General features: G+C 39.1%; 1 protein-coding gene and 1 non-coding gene across 3 annotated transcripts in view; both read left to right on the forward strand.

The window, feature by feature from the left end:
- The window catches only part of ARL15 (ADP ribosylation factor like GTPase 15), a 431,830-nt gene that overhangs the window by 382,705 nt on the left and 23,748 nt on the right, over nucleotides 1–25,377 (forward strand). The gene's annotated exons all lie outside the window — the stretch shown is intronic.
- On the forward strand, nucleotides 20,976–21,079 carry LOC112439924 (U6 spliceosomal RNA). Its single transcript, XR_003028147.2, has one exon. It is a non-coding gene; the product is annotated as a U6 spliceosomal RNA (small nuclear RNA).

The following is a 25,377-nucleotide window of genomic DNA, read 5'->3' on the forward strand; positions in this document are numbered from 1 at the left end:
GAGATGCTTTGTCCTATTCTAAATAAAAGCTTTTCATTTTATTATTGTTATTATTTTATTATTATTATTGTTGACTCTGTGATAACTATGGCCTTACATTTTCATGCTTATATGATTACTTTCAATTAAGCCCTATTGCACCCAGTAAATTTGGAGACATTTGAGAGATGACGGGGATTACGAGAAAGGAGATTATTGGGGCTTTAATTGTCCTTTGCCCCAGCTCTTCTTCATTTTCCCCTGTAATTCCTTGAGCTCCTTCGTCTTTGAGGACCTCACATTTAACCTCTATTTGCAAATCTCTGTTCCCTGTGGCCTGCTTTGCTATTGCCAGCCACTTGCTCAGATCTCAGAGGCTTCATTAACTTCACACTGACACTGTGTCCAGTGTTACCTATAACCAATATAGCACTGAATGATAAAGACCACAAACATTGGCTTTATCCTGCTTTCTGTTTCCAAATTTGGCTTTCACCCAGTACTCTTGATCAAGGCACGGAGTCTTCCAGAATGTTTATAATTTCATAGTACCACTTCATTGGCGTAAATTCATTCCTCAACCCAGATGGTGATCCGCTTAGAGGGTTTTTTTCTTCCTTGCTTATTTGTCATTTAGAAAGCCTGAGATTGGGAATAGTAGGTCCATTTTGTAACTGGTCTTTGTGCCAGAGGTAAAAAGCCATTGGCAAGGCTCTCCTATGAAGGGGGAGCTGTTGGCAGGGCTAGGGGCTGGTGGGCGTTGCTCGGTTCCGTTTGGTTTACACTCCCTTGGGGGAATTTGTACCCAAAACTTTTTAAGTTTAGTTTTCTACTGCCTTCTCTCACCTTCCCCAAAAGCATATGTTTTCTGCATCCTTTATCCTGATTCTCTCTTAATAAGCGGAAGTTCCCTTCCTTATAAGGTTTACATTTGTTTGAAAACACTCATGCCTATGATTTTTCTGTAATGTAGCAATATGTGGGCACTGAGGCTGTCCCTTCTTAGTTTATCAAGTTAATACAAATGCCAGTTTACAATACTAAATTTTCAGACCCAGCAAAGTGTGAACTGATTTCTAGAAACCGTGCATTATGTAAAATAATCATAAATGTGAGTGGCCGCCTAAGGCCAGTAACTGATTTAGGGTAGGCCTGGCCTATCCACAAGTATTTTTTGAATTAAATAATTACTGTGCCGGATGGGCAGGGAATACAGATGATATGTAAGTCCCAAGCCCAAACCTCTAGCCTACAGGCTTACTTAAAAGACAGTTATTGAAAAAAGCAAACACAAACAAAACCTACTTACTGGAGTTAAGACAGAGAGAGGCTTGTGGGCTAAAGTAAGAAGAAATGAAATGTCTGACCCCTACTTATTCTCATTGTGTTTGGTTTTAGTTGGGTATTTATGCTGTTGAGAAAGTAGCAATGTACTATGTAGGAAAAGGTACATAATTTTTTATATTATTCCTATGGTAAATAGTGGAAGAAGGTAAAGGTGCCAAAGATGAGAGAGGTAGGATTGGATCTGGTAAAGGTGTTGACTTCTGTGGCTTCCTTTAGGAGGAAGATCCAATTTGGTCATGCCTGCCTAATGCTGAGACTATTCTTAAAGCTTATATATGATAATAACAAAGAAAAGCAAGCTTTCTAACAATTTGTAAGGGACTGCATCAGGCACACCATCTACCTTGATGGGATTAAATTACTTAATTTTTCCTTAAATCTTTCAGCAAAATAAAATGACAGTAATTTGCTTTAAACAGTAACAAACTGATTGTGTCCTATGTACATCTTTTCTAAGTGGTAAGAACATCATTTAGACAATAATTGGTGTGAATAGCCCCCTGTGTGATGCAGTGTGTGGCTGTTGGGCTAGGAGCAGCAACCCTGGTTGGAGGAAAGATGAAATTGAGATTTTCTTTCCCTGCGTTTTTTCATAATAATATATATGCTGTTCGCTAATAGCATACGTGAATAGTATATAGCTATCATTACTCTTTCTTCCTCTTTGTAGGCCAAATAAAGCTGACTTTAAACATTTATGTTGATCAGGATTTAATTCTGAGATTATTTATAATCACCATTTATGATTGATGAAGGCATTAATTTAACCTTTCCCTTGACTCAATTGTTAGGAACATTATCATGTATTCTTAGGAATCCTTTATAGATAAAAAATAAATAAAATCATGGAAAGTGAATCTAGTGCCCAGAATTCCTGAAAGAATCTGTAACACAGTCTTTCCAGTTAGCTAAACTACTTCTATTTCAAACTGATTTCATGAAATTAAATTGGTATATATACAGCTTAATTCCCTCTACCGACCTGCATCTTTTCTATAGGGAAACCACTTTAATTAACAGTGTCCAGAGGTCTGATGATGGATAATGTAGAGAAAACTGTGGTTTCCTCCTTAGTTTCCTGTTCATAGGAATGTCCTCTGTAGTCAGCATGTGTGTGAATCGACCACCGAAAATATTCCCCTGGAGTGTTGAGCAACCTAGAGTGTGTTCTGTAATGACTTCGCTTTGAAATGATCTCTAATCCCAAGACAATACCTCTGCCTCCTTTCTAACAAATATATCTCTTACACCTAGGAGAAGTGATGTCTATTTTTACAGAGTATTTATCAGGCTTATTGAAAGTTACATTATATGCAGGAAGGTTTATCCATGGATGGGAAATTTTCTCTCTTTCAAGTGACCCTTTCCTTCTCAAAGACTCTTTGGTGATACCAAATTCAAGCTGCCCTGATGATACCCTCTCAGGTGACCAAGAAATGTTGGCAGGTTTTTAGTAACAGGAGGAGAAGCCATAGGCTGCTTGGTTAAGATGGAGGTCTTTAGGTAACATTTAAGAGATAAAATAATAAAAGGTGTGTCTGTCTCTTCACTTCCCCTCCCTGGTAGCCAATTGCAGTATATATTGGATGGGAAGAAGCAACTTGTGTGGGTATGTGATTTTTAGATTTATTATGAAAATATTTTATTTTTTATTATTGTATAAAAATTTTACTTTGAGCATTGCTGGTAATCCATCTTTGTTTATGTGAGGCTCTCCAGGTATTTAATATCATTGAGCCTTAATATGAAACTCCCTATAAGTTATTTGCCTTCTCATTAGTGTTTAATATAAAAAGAACCTATAATAAATGATCAGCCCCTCCTAAGAACAGAGCATAAGTAAAGAGAGCACTTCAGGTTAGCAGCAAGTGTGCCCACACTAAACTCTCTTCCTCGGCTTGCTTTCCTTTTCTGCAACAGAAGAGTCCCAGCTGTCCTGTACCTTTATTTCCCATTTGCATTCTGCCACACCGTTGCCTTGTAGGGGGGACTTTGACTGAGAAGCCAGATTAGCAGGTGCATCCACCTCTGATGGTGTGAACCACACATTTATGGTAGTCCATTGGACCTTTCACCCTGTCCCCCATGACCAAGCTCCTCAACACTGCCATGCATGAAATACTTTGCTTTTATAATGCTGTCAGATAAGAGAATTATCTTTTTGGAACTTAATGTAATAGAAGGGCATTGATGTTGCACAATAGCAGAAAAGCTACTTTTAAAATTGTTACCAATTTCTGATTCAGTTCATTGGTAAAAATATTTATAATTATTTGCTAGCATACATGGGTAGTGGACAAATGATAGTATTATAGTTTTCACTATGCTCATCTTTAAATAACAATCTTGGGGTAGTGTAAAGGACACACAATTATCGTGACTTCTGTTTGACCCATAAGAGAAATGCATATTCGGGTTGTACTTTTCTCAAATGACTACAACCACCAATGCTTTACATAACTCTTGACTTTTTAGGGCAGGGCATTTAGCTTTAAAATACTCCCATTGAGGGAAAAATAATATTTACCCTAATTTCCTCCCTCTGTCCCTTTTCGCTTCTATCTAACCAATCTGCATGCTTTTATGTATTCTTTTTTTTTTTTGGAACTTATTTTCTATCTGGAATGCTTATCTAAACAAAGAGTTAGATGGCCTTGATAAGTGAGACTAATGGAATCATTTCCCTCTAACTTCATAAAAACTTTAAGGATTATCTTTCTTGAGTTCTCTGTATTTCTGTTTTAGAAGAAAAGAACAAAATTTCAGAAACAAGATTATAGTGCTTTTGCTAAAGTATAAATACGTGGGCCCTATACAAACTGGCAAATTCATTAGTCTTAAAGCAGACATCCAAGCTATTGTGGGTGTTTGGATGACACCATTTTCACAGTAGGAAATCATTTCATTCTGAGTGTGGAATCGGCATTGGTTAACGCAGTGAGTTTTATGTCGTATAAACACCTGGAAGTGAGAGAAAAGACAGCACAGAAGCTCTGTGGGAGCTCTGCTGAGCATTGTATAATATTCTTGAACCAATCACCCGACAGCCACTTCCTGGAATAACAATGTCCTTGTTAAATTTTTTTCAAGTTTATCCCATAAATATGTCCATATACTTGAGGGCGGGAGGATTAATATGAATGGATATTAGGGGAGGGGGAATGATTATGAATGGATATCAATATAATTAGTAGAATTTGGGTACCTGGCTCTATTTGTTTGTAAAAGTCCTCAGAGTGGAGCCTCAATTTATGCCTCGCACTTATAAAGGGTATTTGGCAAAGCCTCTTCCTTTCTTTAACCTGAAGTGATCTGCTGAATTTTAATCCTTTATCCACACTTCATAGCAAGGTTGGAGAATTGGAAGTAAAAAGAAAGATCTGAGGAGCTGAAGGATCCTTTTAGAAAGATCATGGCTAGGACGGTGACACTGATTTTCTACCAAAATGCCTACATTTACTTTGCAGTTAAAAGAAAACATTAATCCAAGTGCTAATCCTAAAATACTGCCCTCATTTAATATCTAAACTACCTAAGCAACCATAAATCATACCCTTCTCCAGGAACCTTTTCTGGCATTCAAAGTCAGCTGTCCGAATCTTAACTCTAATCAAAAGTCCATCTCAAATCCTGTCTCCTCCATGAAGACTCCAGTAACGTTAGTTACCATCAGTCTGGCTCTGTGCTGAGAATGAGTGTGGAGATCAATAATATTCACTGACATTTATGCAGTGCCTCCTACCTGCCAGGCACTGAGCTAAATAAATTCCTTACCTGTCACCTAGTCCACACAATAGCCTTAAAGATACATGTTATTATTAGCAACATCTTACAGATGAGGAAGATGAAGCTCGGGGTGGTTAAGGGAAACATCCACGGTCACAGAGTTAGTAAAGGACAAAGTCAGACTTTGAACCCAGCCTGCCAGGAGTCCAGAGACCACTTCCCTACAGGCTGCCTTGAGTTGCTGCAGCCCTCTTTCAAATCATACATTTTTGATTCAGTGATGCTCAGTTTTCACCTCACTATACTTGATCCTTCATCCTCAATTTTTTATGTTATTTTTGATGTCCCAAACACAGCTACCAAGACCCTAAGCTCCTTGTCCATACCATTTTTCAGAAAGCAGAACATGGTCCTAGACACATACATAGTACGTGTGTGATCAGTACTTGCAGGGCTGCACTGAGTTGATATGGACAGTGCCAAAAATTAGGGAAGGAAATTTGATGCGGACCTAGGGAAACTTTATTCCAAAGGCTTCAAGAGGTGATTGTAGAGGAGGTGAATTGGGACCCAGGGCAGGTGCTGAAGCAGGAAATAACAGAGCCAAATGTATAACCACTTATGAAAGAGAGCTTTTAGCTGAAGGATGAAAACATAAGGGTGGTGCACGTGTGTCTGTGTGTGTGTCTCTGTCTGTCTGTCTGTCCATCTTCGTTTGTGACTTGGCAAGGCACAGAGCTGGGCAGGAGTGAGATGGACAGACATGCAATATAGGTAATGTCAAGGCTCCATTCTTCAGAAACATGAAGCTGATGAAGTTACCAAAAGAGAAGGATTTAGAAATTTGAGGAATTCTGTCCATCTTTGCTGTGTTGAGTTCCTATTCACGCCCTCACTGCAAGTTAGAAAATTAACGATTAAATGGAGGGTGGAAATGGTTGCACAACAATGTGAGTGTACTTAATGCCACTGAATTTTACTCCTAAAAAATAGTTGAAATGGTCAATTTTATGTTATATATATTTTACCACAATAAAAATAAAATTAAAACGGAGGAAGATATTGGGGCTGGAGAGGCTTTTGGACTTTATTTTTTTAAAAAAAAAAGTCTTGGTGACTGAAGGTTTAACCAAATAGTTCAACATGTGAGGTCTTTACCTTGAGGCATGTTGTATTCTTGTTCTGCTGAATTTTGTGGGGGGTTTTCCTGGCTCATTGAACAACTTCCTTTGGAAACCTATTTCATAGGTCCATACAGAATAGTATCTTCTAGTGAGCCAAAGTAGCGGGAAAGAAGAGCATGGATGGCAGAGAGAGAATCATTCTCGTGAAGCTAGGTGGCAGAAGGATTTCTGTAAGATTGGATATCAGTTTCAGCTGAATGGTTTTTTTGATTGGTGTAGAACAATCTGAAGAAGAGGAAGCCACTCACTGTCAATTTGCTGTCATGTCAATTCCTTTCCCTTCTCCTATCAACTGCATTGCCCAGGCTCCCTGACCCTTATGCTTCTGATTTGCTCTGGTCAGGGAGGGACAGACAGAATTTTGAGGGGAAGAAGGACAAGTATGGGAGAAATGAGAGATATTCTTACCTGTCTGTGCTTTGGATGAAGTGGCTGGGGTGGGGGGACTTTTTCCCGCCGTGGCTGCATGTTCTCCATGGCTTCATCTTCCCACTAGACAGCCCCAGATTCCACTGGGCAGCCCCTGCCATGGTCCCAGTTCTCACCAGATGGCCCTGACTTCTATGATCTAGTAAAGACACCTCCTCCCCGCATCTCTGCAGCCCTGTGGGCATTAGTGGCTTCCTGCAATCTCTGAATGGCTTTACTATCTTGGTTGAGACTCTTAGTACTTCTGTCACCTGTGTAACCAGTTTTCTGTATTACATTCCTTAGCTTGGAATAACTGGAGTGGTTTCTGTTTGCCTGATACAATAAGATACTTGGATTGCGATGATGTATCTTCTTTAGGTGTTTTTAAAATGTCTTTATTTCAGTGTATAGTTAGTAAAAAAAAAAAAAAAGAAAGAAAGAAAGAAAAAAGACTAAGGACATAGAGGTTCATAACAATATATAATTGGTAGACCCCAACCCTTGTTTCAGTCAGAGAATCCCTCCTATGTTTACGATACATATTTAAGTTCTTTGTAAGATACCATTTGAAAAACAGGTTTCACTGCTTAAAAACAAAGTTTTTTTTGTTATTATTTTGGTTTTTTTTAAAGACAAGGTCTTGCTCTGTCACCCAGACTGGAGTGCAGTGGTGTGATCGGTGCTCACTGCAACCTCGAATTCCTAGGCTTCAGCAATCTTCATGCCTTAGCCACCAGAGTAGCTAGAACTACAGGCACATGCCACCATGCCCAGTTAAAAAAATAACATATATATAATACAGATGAGTGTCTTGCTATATTACCCAGGCAGGTCTCGAACTCCTGACCTCAAGCGATCCTCCCGCCTTGGCCTCCCAAAGCACTGAGATTACAGGCATGAGCCACAACCTCACTTAATGTATGAACGGCCAGGCACAGTGGTTCACGCCTATAATCCCAGCACTTTGGGACACCAAGGCAAGAGGATCAGTTGAGTCCAGGAGTTCAAGACCAGCTTGAGCAACATAGCAAAACCCTGTCTCTACAAATAGTAAAAAAAATTAGCCAGGCATGGTGGCATGCAGCTATGGTCCCAGCTACGAGGGAGGCTAAGGTGGGAGGATCACTTGAGCTTGGACATTGAGGCTGCAGTGAGCCATGATTGCACCACTGCACTCCAGCATCGGTGACAGAGCGAGACCCCTTCTCAAAAAAAAAAAATTATAAAAATAGAATTATGAAACTGTAGGTTTTTAGATGGCCCAAGTTAGGAAGTAGCATAAGAAACAAATAAAAATTCAAGAAAAAAGTTTAAGCGTCTGCAATATAGGACAAATGAAGAATTTTTTTTTAATCTTGAAAATTGAAGCTTGGGAGGAAACAGATTTTATTAAAGACAGTAGAAGGAGACTTCTGTGAAAATGCTAAAAGACGCTTATAAGCACCTTTTGAAGGAGTTGAATTCTTTATTGTGTCTAATATGTCTAACTTAACAGTTTTCCAATTTGAATGTAATTCCTTCCCTTCTCTGTAAATTTATAAATATTGATTGAGGTATTTGGGGCTCCCAAATTACATTGTATTTGATAAGAATTGAAAGAAAGACCAGGAGCTATTAAAAAGAAGAGAGCCAAATGAATGTATATACCTCCTCCTTGGGAGAGAACCAAAGTCCCTGTGCACCCTTGTTAGGCCAAAGACAGTTTGGTTGCTGTCCAGAGTTGGGAGGAGGGGCATGGGGAGTTACGGTGAGCAGCCTTTAAGTGAGAATGAAAAATGAAAAACAGTGTGGAACTGGCACTGAGTAGAAAGAGAATTGGACTAAATGTTAGGAGTCTAGGTTCATGCCCTCAACCCTCCTAGCCAACTTTGGCTTTAGTCATTCTCAGTCTCCTTAGCTGTGAAATGAGAGGGTTGAAATAGATGATTTGTAAGTCCCCTTCGGGCTCAAAAATTCTGACTCTAAGAAGATCTTTTCTGTATCAGTTCTTTGGAATGAATCTTATTTTCAATTTATCTAAACAGTTTTAAAGTGCTGTTTAGAATAATTAAAGTAACACTAAGAAAGGCTTGAAAAGTAATCAACAAAATTGGGAATATCTCCCATAATGTGGCTTGTGTGACAATCTGCTAAAATTTTTTAAGCTAATAAAAGTAAAAGACAACACCAAATGAATGCTTTTTAAGAAAGCTAAGGAGACGTAATGGCAACTTTCCAAAAGCTGCTAAAGCTCTCAGTCTGCTCCTCCCAGCTGTTACTTCTCAAGGTGCTCATGGGCCTTCGGAAATCTGACACAATGTCAGACAAATACCTTTCTCCGGACACTTTTATTACCTCCTTTTCCTGAAAGTCATAGTCTAACGCCAGGAAGAGAACTTATAGTCATGTCTCATTTATCTTCAACGTTCTGCTTTCTAATTGAAAATTTTCCTTCAGCGGTTTTTCAAATCAGATCTTAAGCTTTAATTACAAGTCGTTATAAGTCTTTTAACTTTACAGTGTTTACCTGGTCTGAAAAATAATCAGGTTTTTTTTTAATTTTTTTGAGACGGAGTCTTGCTCTGTTGCCCAGGCTGGAGTGCAGTGGCGCAACTTCGGCTCACTGGAAACTCCGCCTCCCGGGTTCATGCCATTCTCCTGCCTCAGCCTCCCGAGTAGCTGGGACTACAGGCGCCCGCCACCATGCCTGGCTAATATAATCAGGTTTTTAAAAATATATTGTTTAAAAAATAAAAATTGATAAGTTTTTTAAATATTATGAGATTTTTATTTTGACATGCTCAAGAATATGCCAGAACCGAAAGAATTTCATTTAGGTTGAAAAGAATCAGTTTAGGTTACTAGTAAAGGAGATTCCTTTAGGTAAATCATGCTTATTTGAGAAAGCTTTGTGCATTTGACAACCTATTATATTTGTGCATCTGACAACATCCAGCAATTATACAGGATGTATAATTCATCTCTAGAACTCAAAGATCATTTTACCAAGTAGCCCTTCACCGACAAGGAGGCAATGGGGTGGGGACAGGGAACAGCCTGCCCCTCCGAAGCAACTGCGTCATATTTTATGCAGATGTAAAGTTTTATGGTCTTAGCAAAAATCAGACCACAAATACAAACTTGTGTTTCAAGTTGGAGAGGCAAAAGGACTTTGTTTCTGGTGTGGGAGGTGATTGTTTGTTTGTTTTGAGTTTCAGGAGTTCCATCCTGACTCACCCTTACCAGTGGCAGCCATTGAAGACCAGAGCCCGAATGATGAAGAGGCAGTCATTCTCCAAAACTTGCTTGCCCTGAGTTTGAAGTTCCCTGTCACTTGAGAAGACTTCTTTAGGGTGTAGATTATAGACTTGCCTCAAAAAGGCCACTTTTTAAAAATTAATCATCAAAATAAATGAAAGCATGTATAGGTCACTTCTATTTTCTGTATAAGTTTCTCAGAACATGCTCTGTATACACTGGTTATTCAATAAATGTCAGTCAGTCAGCAGCATTTATGGAGTGCTGCTCTACTTGAAATGCTCATAAAGGAAAGTGAAAGTCCCCAAGGGAATAGACAGTTTTCAGATTGTTTTTCTCTTGTGTTTCTGGTTCAGGATCTACACAGCTCAGTTGTCAGCACAGATGGAAAAGTGGCTGTCCTTTTCCTATGGAGCTGTTGTTCACAAGTCAGGCAATATTCCATCAATACATCACTACAGATGTACCACTTGTTAAAATATTGACGTACTGGCCCATCCATTTGAATGCCACCTGTTTCCTCCCCGCTGGGACCTCTTGGGCTGCTCCACAATTCCACAACCAAAGCAGTAATTCCTGGCTTGGTAGAGAGCCTCTAGAACTGCACTACAGCACTGCCACCAACGTTCATTCTGGTTGGTTAGTGTCCATGACATACTCCATCTTTAATATCTTAAATGTTCCTCTTGTACTAAACATTATCTACACAGAAAGTTAGGGGACATTCAAGAATGATGCCTCAAAGCTGATACAGTCATTGTCATTTAAAAAATAAGAAGACATTCAAAGACTAAATGAACTGGTACAGTGATCCTTTTACGGTGAACTATTGGATTCTTCTCCTGGTCCTAGGGCAGAGACCAGGCCTGAATCTTGTTTGTATCCTCGTTACTAAACACAGGCAAGGGAACAGTGAATGTTAATTGAACTAAACGGAACTGAATGTAGACTTCAGACTTAAAGGAGAGAATGGAAGCTGAGATGGCCATACCAGAAACACAAACTAAGGCATACCAGAAGACAGTCTTTTCATTACCAAGTGGCTGCCAGCTGAGGGTCAGTAATTAACTGACAAAACACGTGGTGCTACACTACAAGTTAAGTAAAACAGGAAGTAGTTTGATGAGCAGATATTGATGGATTTACCTTGTCGCTAAGGTACATATTGCTTTCAAGGTGTACATTAACTTTCGGTGCATAGCTCTGGTATGTCTGCAAAACTGAATTCTAGAACTGAATTAGACATTTTTTGTTTTAAAAAGGAAAGAAATCTGAATAGCTCAGTGTTGAAAATCAATATGATGGCACATAGTGATTGTCAAACTGCTCATTCCTGGTAACCCCAGCCTTGCTTTAGTCAGAGCAGTCTGCTTTTAATGATTTTTTGTTTTGTTTTGTTTTGAGACAGGGTCTCTCTCTGTCACCCAGGCTGGAGTGCAGTGGCACAATCTCGGCTCGCTGCAACCTCCGCCTCCTGGGTTCAAGCAATCCTCCCACCTCAGCCTCCCAAGTAGCTGGGACTACTGGCGCACTCCACCACACCCAGCTAAGTTTTGTATTTTTAGTAGAGACAGGTTTTGCCATGTTGGCCAGGCTGGTCTTGAACTCCTGACCTCAAGTGATCCACCTGCCTTGTGCTTTTAGTGTTTTATATGCATTATTCTGTCACTCCCTGAGTGAAATCATCTGCAAAAATTAGTTCATGTTAATTTTTACTATTCTCCATATAATTAATGGGAAAATAAAATGTTTTTATTACTGGAACATAAGTTCAAGGTTAAAAGGGGAAATGTCTAACACATAGGTTTTTGTACTTACATACTTACAATAACTATAGGGGGGACAGTATACCCATGGGTAAGAACATGGGTCCTGAAGTTTCACTGACCAAGGGCAGAATGTCAGTTTCTTCACCTGTTAGCTGCTTGCTCTTGAACAAGTGACTTACCTCTCTGAGCCTCTGTTCCTGTATGAGTTAAATGCAGGTGATAATACATTACCTGACAGAGCCGTAATGAGAATTGTGATGAAATGTTTCTGTATTAGAGTAATACAGTTGCTATAAAGCTTACATTCTCGATGTCTTGCCACTGTAGGTCACCTCACAGTGCAATATGGTCAGTGGGGGCACTCTGCTCCTTGTAGTTATTCAAGGACCCTGATGTCCTCTATCTTGTTCTGCTCTCCTCTAGGTCCTTGGGGCCACTTTATTCAACCACTTATGAAAAGGGAGAGAAGGACTGTGCGCACAAAAAGGGGGCATCACAAAAGTTTAGTTTGAGCCAGGCCTGGAGGTTGTGCACATCAGTTGTGCCCCCACTCCCAAGACTCAGTCACCTGGCTACAGCCAGCCCTGGCAAAGGCTGTGAATTGTAGTGTAGCCTTTTGCCCTGGAAGAAGAGGAGGACACAGATATTGCTATGCACTAGCTATCTAAGGCACTTACCACAGTGCCTGGCATGTCATAAGTAGGCAGCTCCTTTTATTTATTTATTTATTTATTTATTTATTTATTTATTTATTATTTTTTAATAGAGACAGAGTCTCACTTTGTTGCCCAGGCTTGTCTCAAACTCCTGGGCTCAAGTGATCCTCCCTCCACAGCCATCCCAAAGTGCTGGGATTGCAGGCATGAACCACTGCACCTGCTGGCAGATACTTTTTTTAAAAAAATTCCAGAAGCACCAGGCAGCAGCTACAATGATGCTCACCATTTGGCAGTTGCTCAGTGACTGTGCAAATTATCCTCAACCCATAAAAGCACTCACTTTGTGTTGAAGAGCCATTTTTTAACAAAATGACAAGAACATATATTATGAAAGGCAACCAAGCAAGATATACACCAAGTTGAAACCACGAATGAAAAACATAGTGTGGGACCCTATCATCATGTCTTCAATTACCCTCCAACCCTTCATATATGGGGGAAAAGTTTCTAAAATTGGGCTACTCTACCAAAAATAAAATAATAATTTGGGTAAAATAGACCCCCAAAAGTTATGAAGGTACTTATGGGAAGGAAGGATTGTTCAGGGCTTTAGCATGAGACTTCCATTTTTTAAAAAAAGTTATTCACATATTACAGCTTTCTATTAAGTAGTTATAAATTTTATTCATAAAGCTACCAATTTTTGAGCACCTACTCTCGGCAGTCACTGTGCTAAATACTTTACCTATATTTGTGCCCAGTCTATACCCAAACCCTTCAAAGACAGCTGTTATTCCCTTATTTTAAAAAATTAGGAAGCTAAAGACATTTACTGACTCGTCAGTTCAAGATTACTTGATTAGAAAATGGCAGGACAGTGATCCTTCTAGTTCAAGTTGCACAGCTCTGATACAAGGAACAAAACAACAACTCAAACACCAATGTCACTGGTTGCTATGAGAAACGAGTGAGCTGATCCAAACACATGGTATTTCAGGTACCCAGCATGGAATAGTAGGTGCTCAATAAAGGTTAGCTCTGTCTGCCTCCCCTTGTTCCCTCCGTTGCCATTCAATAGAAATAGACCATGGCAGCAGCTGCTGCAAGTCTTTCGCCTTAATCTGAGCTGTTTATTCTGAGTGCACACACAGGCGTGCTCAAACCTTTCCTTTTTTTCCTTTCCCATCCTGTTTTGTTTCCCTCAATCACTTTCTTCTCACTTGTATTATTGTTTATAGAAAGCACTAGGCTGATCTTTTTTCTTGTCTTCATAAGAAAGGTAAATGTATTTCTACTGCTCTGCACTCCACTGGAGTGTGAGTTCCCTTGGCAGGAGCACAGATAATTTTACAAGGGGTAGCTAGTGTTACATTTGTAGATTCTACCCTGAATATTTACGTTTCTGCAAACCATTCTGCATTCATTTCAATGGCTTCCTTAATTCCTTCCAAGTTGAGAAAATCTGATGGGGAGGGCTGTGCTATTTACTACTCAGTATATTGGATAACACCTTTGGCACACACCTCGTAGACTTACGATGTAGTATTTGAATTTGTTAAGGAAAACTGTATGACTGCTGATCTTTGCAATATGGTTCCTGTTTTCACAGAGATTGGCAGTGATCTATAACAAAAGCCTTGATAGGGAGGTGTTATGAGGGGTGTATTATGTCCTGTACAGTTGCCCAGTAAATGTTCACTCACACCTGGTGTTTATAAGATAAACCATTGAAATTTTCCTTCCCAATGAAAGACAAAACCAGTGGAGGAAATAAAAAGCCCAGTAGAAATCCAGAAGTTATAAAATAATTGTGTATCTCCTTGTACTAATTTTAATTGTGTAATTAGATTGTAGATTTGTGTTGTTACTTTTCAAGTTTAATGGACCTTCGAAAATAACACAGCTTTTTTTTTTTACTGTCAACCTCACCAAATTATAAGATATATTTCAAAATCTCCTCTCTTTTGCTTCCAGATACTCAGACTCTTTTATTTCATTTGCTAACTGTCAATGGTCTGTGTGGCATTACCTTAAAGCCAGATTTTACGAGCTTCATATTTATTAGTGTGCAGTCTCTATTTGTATTTTTAAGACTGTCAACCTTGGATAATTGTTGAAATTCTGCTGAGTTTGAGAAGCTTTATTTTCCATGACCCCCCAGATCTAAATCACTCTCATCTCTCATTATCACATTTATGTAAATATTTTTAGATTATTATGCAATTGACAGATACCTTTAAAATGTCTGATTTCCGGCTAGCAGCAGTGACTTACACCTGTAATCCCAGCACTTTGGGAGGCCAAGGTGGAGGATCACTTAAGCCCAGGAGTACGTGACCAGCTTGGGCAACATAGTGAGACCCCTCCCATCTCTACTAAAAATAAAAAAAAATTAGCCAGGCATGGTAGTACACATTTGTTGTCCTAGCTACTCAGGAGGCTGGGGCAGGAGTATTGCTTCAGCCCAGGATGTCAAATTTGCAGTGAGCTATCATCACACCACTGCGCTCCAGCCTGGGCAACAGAGTGAGACCCTGTCTAAAATAAATAAATAAATAAATAAATAAATAAATAAATAAATAAATAAATAAATAAATAAAATCTGCTTTTTCTAAATTGGTTTTCTATATTTTCCTTCTCTCGACAACCTCTCTGCATTATTTCTTAATTCATTAGTAGTTATACACTTGGGCATCTAGTGTTCTTGGCTGTGGTACAAACTGAAGCCTCAGCTATCTCATGGCCATATGTTCTTATTGCATATGTCGTATGATTTCTAAGAATGGGAAATTCAGAGCCTCTTTGAGCCTGAGTTTAAGATAGACAACTCAGAATATGAAATATGTGTAAGCACAATACTGCCTTGTGTCTATTTACCAAAAGCGTTTTGAGGAATGCAGCTTCAGTTTTGATTGCCAGTGTATTCCTGGCAGACTCATAAAAATAGGGAGCAAAAGGGCCTCCTTCACCCCTCTGGTGAAGGAGTTTGATAGATGAGGGATTAGAGCAATGTTAAATCCTTCCAGAGGCAATGCAAAGAAGACGTCCTGCAGCTTGAGTATCAGAAAAGGTTAATCTTAACTGCTCTTCTCAAGCCAGAGACTTGAAGAGCACTGTTTCCTGAATCAATAAGGATTTAAGGAAATAAACTGGTCACATTTGTAAAAAGAGATCTATTTTCTGATGTGTAGTCCCCAGAATGGGAGCGGGAGGTGGGATTGTTTTCTTAATTTGTCTGCTCTGTGAAGGCAGAGACTTTAGATTTTATGTGTTTGGTTAGTGCCTACGGAGTATATGTAGATGTCTAATAAACACTGTGATGATAATGTTGAGGGATTGACGGAATGTTCTCAATTTGAGCTTCTATTTCTGAAGAATGAAACCCTTGTCTAAAATGTGTCTGTATCTTATCTCCACTAGGGTCCCATCCAGGCTTGAGCCAATGGAGTAATTCTCCATCAAATCTTCTGTGTTCAAATTCCTAGGAGAATTTTTTGATGATTCAATCTATTGGTATGTTTCACTAACCTTCATATCTGAAGTGATATCAGAGACACACTTAATGAGTTGCAGCTCTCAAATAAGTTGCTACAATTGGACCTAAAAGGCTTTTCTCAGGCAAGTCCAGATATCCACTTTCCCTTATCTGCTTACTTTCAGGGGCCTTCCAGAGAACAAATGGCTGGTCCTTTTCCAAGGGGACAGATTTTCCTACCTGATGCTTTTGTTCTCCAGCAAGAAAAGAAAATGAAAACTGTTGTCTTCCCCTAGAATACTGAGTCCAGAGTAAACTGAAGCTTTGTGTATTTCTTTTGTAGTGGTTTCCTTATATATATATGAATAGAGTGATTACTGAATATCGGAGGTTTGGGCTAGAGGTAAACCATCTCTCTGATATGCAGAGCAAAATGAAATGATAAAACATCAAATGTTGGGATGTTTGAAAGAGTTTCCTACATGACCTGTCAGGTCTTAATTTGCTCAGAGTAATGCCTTGGGCCTTCTTGTGTTGTTAATAGCCTTTAGGGGAAATTATGTTGGAGGCTGTATCAATCATCTGGCCTTTTTCTTGTTTCATACAAGATTCCCTGTACCCTTATCTTTCTATCAGAATATTCTAGATTAGCTGTGTATTTGCTGGGCAGCCTTAGTACTGATGCCTTAAAAGAACATGTCACCTGCCCCTGTCTTAGTAGGCACTTTCCAAATAATAATAATAATACTTTGTGTTCTGAAACCTAATTTTCTTTCTTTCTTTCCCCCCAACTTTTATTTTAGGTTTAGGGGGTTACATGTGCAGGTTGTTTTCCCTGCAGCAGGTAAATTGTGTGTCACTGGGGTTTGGTGTACAAATCATTTTGTCACCCAGGTAGTAAATATCATACCCAATTGGTACTTCAAGTCTCTCCCTCCTCCCACCCTCCATCCTCAAGTAAGCCCTGGTGTCTATCGTGGAACCTAATTTTCTATTTCTCTCTTTTTTTTTTTTAATATTACATTTTGACTCTTCACCTGGACACAGCCATGTTGAGATTAAGGTATTCTCCGAATTAAATCTGTTCTGGGTATTTTGTGAGTACGTTTAGAATTTCAGGTCAGGTGCAGTGCCTCACGCCTGTAATCTCAGCACTTTGGAAGGCTGAGAGAGAAGGATCACTTGAGCCCAGGAGTTCAAGACAGTCTCTCTACAAAATATAAAAATAAATTAAAAAGCCAGGTGCAGTAGTGTGCGCCTGCAGTCCCAGTTATTTGGGAGGCTGAGATGAGAGGATCGCCTGAGCCCAGAAGGTCAAGGCTGCAGTGAGCCATGACCATGCCACTGCACTTCAGCCTGAGTGAAAGAGCAAGTTTTAGAATTTCTATCTTGGAATAGAAGCCAAATTGGGAACCAAGAGGCGAATCACTTAAAGTCACCTGACAAATCAAAAACCAACTTGAAATCAAGTCGTTTCTCTTTCTTACTTGCTGCAATGAAATTTAAAATATATGTTGCCCTGGTTGAGACTGTTTGTCTTGGATCAACATCATTCTAAAGAAAAAGGGTAAATTTGACAGGGATGCTTATTTTACATTTCTTCCTTTCACTTTTTCAGGTTTTTACAACTAAAATAAATGAATCATGTAGCAGCTGGAATAGAAATCTCTTACTGATTGGGCCATAAAAGTGGGAGCTTTCAGAAACAGCCTATTCTCCACAAAATAAAATAACCTAGACATTGTCCAAACTGTTCAATGCTAGACTTGAGAACTATAGTTTTAAAGCTTCTTTTACTATGGATTTATTATCATTTATAAATATTATGAATTTTCAAATGAGTTAGCAACTATCAAGACAGGTAAATCTCACACCCTCTTCTGTGTTCCCACAGCCATTTTTATACATACCTTGTTATAATTATTGTCTTTTTCACCCAGTAGCCTACGGGTTCTTTGAGGGCAGTATCAGGTCTTGGTTATCTTTCTCTGTCACAGCACAGTGCCTTGTGTGTGATAAAGCCCCCAACAAACTGAATTAATAAAAACTATAGATCATCCTGCCCAGCCTGTTTTAGGAAGTATTTGTGTATCTCCTCCCCCTAGTAGTTTGGTTTGGTCAGCTCTGTGCCCAGCATCTCTGCTCAGAAGGCAAGGACAAGGGAGGGAAGGAGGGACTGAAATTTCTTTGGCTGACTGACCAGATGCAGTGGCTCATGCCTGTAATCCAAGCACTTTGGGAGGCCAAGGCGGGTTGATCACTTGAGATCAGGAGTTTGAGACTAGCCTGGCCAACATGGTGAAGCCCCGTCTCTACTAAAAATACAAAAATTAGCTGGGCGTGCTGGCACATGCCTGTAATTCCAGCTACTTGGGAGGCTGAGGCAGGAGAATTGCTTGAACCAGAGAGGTGGAGGTTGCAGTGAGCTGAGATCACGCCATTGCACTCCAGCCTGGGCGAAGAAGCGAGACTCCATCAAAGGAAAGAAAGAAAAGAAAAGAAAGGAAAGAAAAAGAAAAAGAAGCTAAAAAGAAAGAGAAAAGAAAAGAAGAAAAGATTCCTTTGGCTATTCTCATTAGCAGCTCATTCAGTTCCATTCAGTGAACACTCTGAGCATCTGCCTCACTTCAGGCCTTGCTCCAGATGCGGAATTCGCCAAGATGAGTGAGTGGGTCTACTTTGGCCAAAGCTCTCTGAGCCTTGAGGTCTGTCTTCATCCCAAAGAATTTGCACTCTAGCAGGGAAGAGGGGAAATGAATGGACGAATATTTATGTATTACTTGGGTTGAGGGAGCAGTCAATTCTTCAGGGAAGGGAGAGCAAGGAAAACAAAGAAGGGAAGTGACAGGGGAAGGGAAGGAGGTTCCAGAATGCATCAGGTGGATAAGTAGCAGTCTTGAAGTGTGAAAATTAATACATGGTATATTTGGGGAGACAGCAAGCACTTTAAGGCATAGTTTCAAGTAGGGTTGGGGCTTAAGTTGTTTAAGTGAGAGGAATTTTTTTTTTCCTTAAGGCTTTCTACGCGATTTAGATTGTGAATCTTTGGAGGATAGACTGCTATACCACCAAGCTTTCCTCAGAGAAGGAGATCAAAAACATTGGGAGATTTAAATGTAATGAACTAATACAGAACTATAAAGTGTGTGTGTGTGTGTGTGTGGGCCTGTGCACTTGCTAATTTCACTTCCCTTTCCTTGTCCTGTCCACTCTCTGGTATATATAAATAATGAACTGATTAAAACACTCACAGAAGGGAAAAGGAGATAAGGAGGAAGAAGAAAAGTTTATGTTCATTCTAAACCCTCAGGTGCTGTGATTTCAGGAGGGAAGAAGCTGTTTATAAGTAAATAAATATACACACACATATAATAATTGTACTTCACATATATATAATAATTGTACTTCAAGATAGCGTGAATACTTGCAATGATACAGGTTAAATACCATTAGAGTGATAAAACCAAGGGACTACAGGATCTCAGAGAAGGAAAATCTCACCTTCAGCTATCGTGATTAGAAATTGAGAAGTAGCATTTGAATTGGGTCTTAAGCACAGATAGAAATTTAGTTGAGGTCATAGTAGTAGTAGAATAGTGCCAGGTACTATTCTGAACACTTTAGTATTCTAATTCAATTGAGCCTCACAATGAACCTTGTGATATAGGTATTATTGTTCTTGTCATTATTATTATACCCATTTTCCAAATTAGAAAACTATGGCCTAGAGCAGTCAAGGGACTTACCCAAAGCCAAACAGTTAGTAAGTAATAAAAAGGGGATTTCAACAAAGGTAGTTTTGGCTTCAGTCCAGTTAACTAGCTAAACTACCACTCACAAGAAACAGGACAGAGGGCCTTCTAGGAGAAAGAAATGTTTTGGGCAAAGAGTTCATATTTGGGAAGGGCAAGGTGAGTTCAAGGAGTGACTAAACTCAGTTTGGCTAGAAAGTTAAGGGGATAGGATCTGTGAGTATTGAGAGATGACAACCCTGCTTTGTTTTGTTTTGTTGAGACAGAATATCACTCTGTTGCCCATGGGGAAATGCAGTGGTGCAGCCTTGGCTCACTGCAACCCTGCGCTCTTGGGCTCAAGCAATCCTCCCACCTCAGCCTCCCAAGTAGCTGAGACTCCAGATGCATGCTACCATGCCTGGCTAATTTTTAAAAAATTTTTTGTAGAGACGGGGTCTCACTCTGTTGCCCAGTCTGGTCTTGAAGTCTGGCCTCAAGTGACCTTCCTGCGTCAGCCTCTGAAAGTGCTGGGATTACAGGCGTGAGCCAGCATGCCTGGCCTGACCACCCTGTTTTGAACTGTAGACTTCCCATGCATCTTCCTGCTTCATCTTCCTAGTACTTTATGCCATTGTCTAACATGCTACATACTATTTTACTGGTTTATCACATTTATTTAGTCTCTCTTCATTAGAATGTAAGTAGCTAGAAGTTTGGGATTATTCAGCTTTGTTCACCGCTCTATCTTTAGTCTCTAGAAGAGTATCTGGCATGTAGTAGGTTCCTGTTGAGTATCTGTTGAATGAATGAATGGATAAGTTGAATTCAGATCACTGAGGGTTCCACAATACTCTAGCAATCTTTAATCTCTTGGCGACCTCACATGATATGTGGGAAGCCACCAATCAACCTTGATCATATCAATGTGTCATGTGCTGTGCATTCAGTGCTGCCCTTTGGAGGAGGGGGTGCTGCAAGATTATGGTGGAGAAATATAAAAACATTGAAAGGATTCTGTGGTTTGAAATGCTTTGTTCTACTTGCAGTACTCTCAAGGAGTAGCTGCTGATGTGGACTGAATTTTAAGGGACTTCAGGAGGCATTGCAACAAATCTCATCCCAACCCTATTATAAGTACCTAAAGTTACATACTGTTGGATTTCACTTCGTGTTATTAATCACTGATTTTTCATTCAAAACCGCTTTTTTGTTGTTAGTACTAGCTCAGCATGCAGCATACTAACTAACAAGCAGCATATTTCCACTGTACACAGGCTCTTGGGCCAGACCACCACCATTGTGTCTTGCCCCCATAGCTTGGACATATTCTTTAACCTGTCTAAGCTTTGGTGTCCTAGCTTCGAAAAATGGAATAATAATAGTACTTTCCTCAACGGACTGACGTGAGGATTAATGAGTTAATGTATATATTTTTGATCTTAAAAGAGTGTGTGGTGCTCACTTTGGCAACACATATACTAAAATTGGAATGATACAGAGATTAGCGTGGCTCCTGTGGAAGGATGACATGCAAATTCATAAAGTATTCCATTAAAAAAAAAAAAGTCTGACACATAGTAAGGTATATAGAGACTTCGGATTGCTGGAAGGAATTCTTGGAAAGGAAGGTGAAAAAGAAATAAAGGCAGATTTTATTTATCTCACAGTTTGGCCAGAATCCTATGGCTAAAGACACCTTAACTTTACTGTTTTTAGATTCCACCATCACTACCCTGAAAGATTATTTTGGAGAGTGTTGTTGGATTTGATCATGTGGCATTAAAAATGCCAGATGACCATATGTTCTCACTCATATGTGGGAGCCAAGCTATGAGAACACAAAAGTATAAGAATGACATATTAGACTTGGGGTCTTGGGGGAAAGGGTGGTGGGTGGCAAGGGATAAAAGACTACACGTTGGGTACAGTGTACACTGCCCAGGTGATGGGTGCACTGAAATCTCAGAAGTCACCACTAGAGAACTTATTCATGTGACCAAACACCACCTGTCCCCCAAAAGCCTATTGAAAAAAAAGTTAAAGGTACTTTGGAGAAACAAACAATTAAAAAAATGTCAGATGACATCTAACATCTGATCTATAAGATAGTAAGAACTGGACGGTACAGTTAAAATCCTATCACCTGAAAATATCACAGTCATGGGGGAAGGAATGAGGGAGAGAAGGAATGAGGGAGAGAAGGAATGAGGGAGAGAAGGAAAGAAAGGACAAAGGAAAGAAGGAAGGATTCTGAAAAAATGATGTTGTAAGCATCATTCATTTTATAGAGTAAAACAATTGAACAGTCCCTTGGATTTTGCTGTAAGGGACTTGACCTACTGAAGAATTTCTTCTTACTGTGATATTCTTAAAATGTTTTAAATGAGTGAACTTCAGTTGAAGCTTCTCATACCAAGACAATTCTGATAAAACTGGAGTCCACACTCCATGGTAAAATTAAGAAGTCCTCAAAATAGTAAGAATGATCGAATATTGGTGGCTTTCAATGAAGCTTGGTGTATTCTGTTAAGCAGTTATGCCAAGGAAAGAGATAATTGAATGTTATTGTTCAACTCCAGATGGAGATATTACTTTATTTTTATTTTGTCTATGTAGTCCACTGCTTCTGTCTACAAATTATTTAAAGTGACTCACATGAAAATAGTAATAATAAAATATTGAAATACAAGAAGATCAGAACAAAGAGAAGGCAACTATGATAATGCTCAACCCTACTCCAATTGGTCGAATCACTTTTCCAATTGAGTTTCATGTTTGTTGCTCTGGGTTTTTGAAAAACGAAAGGGCAGGGGAATCATGATCTGTGACATATTATTTCTCATTATGGAAAAGAAGGAGAATGTGTCTTCCATAGGGAAAATAAAAGCTGTTCGAGCATAATTCTAAGAAGACGTTTTCTTTATATATATATATATATATTTTTTTTTTTTTTATACTTTAAGTTCTAGGGTACATGTGCATAACGTGCAGGTTTGTCACATAGGTACACATGTGCCGTGTTGGTGTGCTCCACCCATTAACTTGTCATTTAAGACCATAATTCTAAGAAGATGTTTTCTATAGAAGACATTGAGTGATCTAATGAGTAATTCACAACACTGTTATAGTAAGCGTAGTTTTGAATTTCTTGTGGCCTTTTCTTACGGTGGCATTAAGTAATGTTGAGACCCTAGTATTGAAATGCCATAAAGTGATTTGGTAGCCTTCAGCAGGGTATACTTGAACTTCATTCAAGGATAGCATTAGACATCCTGTAGAGGAAGATGGATGATCTGGCCCTTTCAATGATCTTCTCTAAAGATTACTTCTCCCAGGAGATCTGATAAAGAGCAGGGAGTTGGAGATTTCATTTCCTGTCCGGGCCTGAAGAGCTGGTACCACTAATTCTGGAAAATCCACATATAAACATTGCAGCCCTGTGGGCAGTTGTTGGATTTTCATTGTGAAAGTTAAGAATCCTGAGGGTCTTCTGGCCTGCCTGAAAGGTTGCTCACCTTCCAGAAACAGACAAACTCTTATAAATTATATTGACTTAAAATTTAAATCCCCAAAGTGCTTAGATAAGATAAAAATCCATATTTCTTAACTATGATGGTTAAAAAGCAACTATATTTATCTGCGGCACATGAGTAGATACTATTAGATGAGGAGAATGTTTATATTGTCAGCTATTGTGTGCTTCACATTCATATAACTCATGTTTGTCGAGCTTCTACTGTGAGCCAGGTTACCTTCTTGGATGTGTCTCTGCATACAGTGTATTTTTATTTCCTTAAATTCTCTTTTTGATGTGTTCATGTGTATGTTTTTATGTTTTTGTTTTATTTTATTATTATTTTTCTTTTTGAGATGGAGTTTCACTCTTGTTGCCCAGGCTGGACTGCAATGGCGTGATTTTGGCTCACCACAGCCTCCGCCTACCAGGTTCAAGAGATTCTCCTGCCTCAGCCTCTTGAGTAGCTGGCATTAGAGACATGCACCACCACGCCCAGCTAATTTTGTATTTTTAGTAGAGACTGGGTTTCTCCACGTTGGTCAGGCTGGTCTCGAACTCCTGACCTCAGGTGATCCGCCCACCTCGGCCTCCCTAAGTGCTGGGATTACTGGCGTGAGCCACCATGCCCAACCTGTATGTTTTTATTTTATTAGTTTTTTTAAAATACAAAAACTGTAGTCACTTATTGTTTTAAGTCCAATTATTCAGAAATACATAAAGATATATAAAAGTTAATAATCTTTTCCCTCTTTAATCCCCAAGGTTATTATCCAGTGTTATCAGTTTGATGTGGCTTCTTCCATACCTTTTTCTGTGCTCAAATAATTTTCTTAATTATTCAGAGCATATGTCTAAAACTTCAATGTATAATATTAGTGATTTTTTTCAGTGGAGCCATATTTATTTTTGCTGGCAAGCAGGAGAAATTTTCCCCTAATTATAATTGATTTTCTATAGTGTACTTGTTTGTTTGCTCTGTCTTGAGGGAAGGGAGGGGAAACATTGTTATTACTCTCCCGAATAATTTAGAAGCTGAAGACTCCACCTATGAATGGAACTTTTCCTGTTCTGAACAGGACCAAACTTGATGGGATATGATAAGCATGTATTTTTCAAATGATGTCATCTTCCATCTGATGTCAACTTTTGTGTATATGCTTATTAATTTTGAGACTAGCTCCAGTGTCACAGTATCAAATCTGAATATATCCTACACACCCTTCTCAAAAGTCAATGCTCGAATATCCTTTCATTGATCTTTTGTCAAATAGGGAAGTCATGTCGTTTGTAGTATTATTTCCTGTGCATTTAGTGAGTGTACAGAATCCCAGGAACTGCATGACCCTAAAGTTGCAAAAAAGAAACATTTTGAAAATCTGAATACAAGTGGATCACCCCTTATTGACGGAGGATACATTCCAAGGCCTCCTGTGGATGCCTGAAACTATAGATAGTACCAAACCATTTACAGTTGTCCCTCAGTATCCATGGGGCATTTGTTCTGAGACCTTTCTGAAATAACAAAATCTGAGTCAATGAAAGAAAATGGTGTAGTATTCGCATATTACCTATGCATATCCTCCTATATATTTAAATTATTTCTTGACTCCTTATAATACCTAATATAATGTAAATGCTGCATAACTAGTCATGCTCTATTGTTTAGGGAATAATGATGAGGAAAAAAGTTCATTACATGTTCAGTACGTGTGCAATTTTTTTTTTTGAGTATTTTCAATCCACAGTTGATTGAATCCACAGATGTGGAACCCATGGATACAGAAGGCCTGCTATAGATACTATATTTTTTTCCTATATATACATGCCTATGATAAAGTTTAATTTATAAATTAGGCACAGTAAGAGATTAACAATAGTAACTAATGATAAAATAATTGTAACAACATACTGTAATGAAAACAAATGTGGTCTCTCTTTCTGTTTTTCAAAATATCTTTTTATATGGTAGCAAGGAAAATGAAACCATGGAAAGCGAAACTGCATGTAAAGGGGGACTATTGTCTATAGTTATGACATCATTTTTGTGCCTGTGATGATGCTTGAGGATGAGAAGTCTGAAACAAGATAGTTAACTGTTGAAAAAATAGGACTGCTTTATGTGGCAATCTTAAATAGCAATCGTATCTGAAACATTTCTAGATGCCCAAAGCAGTATCTGAAATACTGCCTGTAGAGGGTCTCTTCCATATTTCAGTTATTAGGCATTGCTCACACAGAGAGTAAGAATATATTAAGGAACTCGGCTGGGCGCTGTGGCTCACGCCTGTAATCCTAGCACTTTGGGAGGCTGAGGCAGGCAGATCACGAAGTCAGGAGAT

Source organism: Pan paniscus, chromosome 4 (genome assembly GCF_029289425.2).
Source record: "Pan paniscus chromosome 4, NHGRI_mPanPan1-v2.0_pri, whole genome shotgun sequence".
Taxonomy (NCBI): domain Eukaryota; kingdom Metazoa; phylum Chordata; class Mammalia; order Primates; family Hominidae; genus Pan; species Pan paniscus.